Raw genomic sequence first — 1,341 nt, 5'->3', positions numbered from 1 at the left:
GCCTTTCGAGTTCTCAGGTCTCTTGCTTTGTGATGGTCGCACCAGGTGCAGCTGCCTTAGCCAGTTCCCTGCTTCAGCTTGCAAGACTGACTTCCTGCAAGACATCCCCAAGGAGAAGCCATGTGCACCTACCTCGATGCAGCCCTGGGTGCTGGGGCAGCTGTGTGGAGACCCCTGCCAGTGCTGAGATGTTTACACGTTTACTGACTTGGCTTTCCTCCTGCAGTCAGCATCATTGCGTGTATTTTGTGAGATGGAGGAGGACTTTGTGGATTGGTGTTGGACATATGGCTTAATGGGTTAATGTTGGACTTGTGGGCTTGGGCAGCACTGGGTTGGGATATTTTCTTGATGTGCACTTAACCTTTACATAAACTCTCTCTTATATATGAGTTGCTGTGGATTCGTTTCTCTAAAGCACCCAAACTAACACACCACCTGTGGGCTGAAGGGCGTATGGTCCCACTAGTCTTTCCAGGATCTGGAAGCCCCCACAAGGCAGGGAGGGTGGGGCCTTTGGATCCCCGTCATAGCACAGGTGGAGTCAGACTGGTCCTGCACTTGTGAGTTCACCTCACAGAGGGTGTGGCGTGCTCCTGCCGACGCTGCTTACCTCTGAGCCACCACCTGTGAGAGGAAGCCAGTGATCCCTATCTCATCGGTGTGGACCAAGGCTCAGTGGGAAGCAAGAGCCCAAATGGATAGCCACAAATAAAGTCAAGACCCCAGTGAGAAGCCCAGCCCAACCCAGCCCAACCCCACCTGCTGCCATGCAGTCAATTCTGACTCATAGTGACCTTGTAGACTAGCTCCATACGGGTTCTAAGGCTGTAGATCTTTACCAGAGCAGACAGCCTCATCTTTCGTTCGGGGTATCTGGTGGACTTGAACCACTGATCTTGCATTAATCAGCCGATGCTTACCCATTGTACCACCAAGGCTCTGTAGACAACAAATAAACACCACTGCCACTGAGTTGATTCCAGTACATAGCAACCCAGTGCATGGAGTAGAAATGTTCCGTTCGGTTTCTGAGACGGTAAATCTTTATGGGAACAGACTGCTTCATCATCTTTCTCCCTCAGAGTGGCTGCTGGGTGTGAACTGACAACCTTGTGGTTAGCAGCCCAAGTGGAACACAGGGCTCCTGGAAACAAGACCCAGGATGGTGGGTGCTGCTGCTTCTAGCCACCATTGGTATCGTCATCGTTGTGACAGTCGTTATCATTGTCTTTGTAGTCCTCATCTTCGACATCAGCGCCATCCCTGGCCTGGTCCTTACTGCCTCCATCTTCATCATCATTGTCACCATCACGGATGTTGTCATTATCAGTATCCGCT

This window comes from Echinops telfairi, unplaced genomic scaffold (genome assembly GCF_000313985.2).
Source record: "Echinops telfairi isolate 266 unplaced genomic scaffold, ASM31398v2 ScPeMD7_18;HRSCAF=68, whole genome shotgun sequence".
Lineage (NCBI taxonomy): Eukaryota > Metazoa > Chordata > Mammalia > Afrosoricida > Tenrecidae > Echinops > Echinops telfairi.
This window is presented reverse-complemented; position numbering follows the sequence as displayed.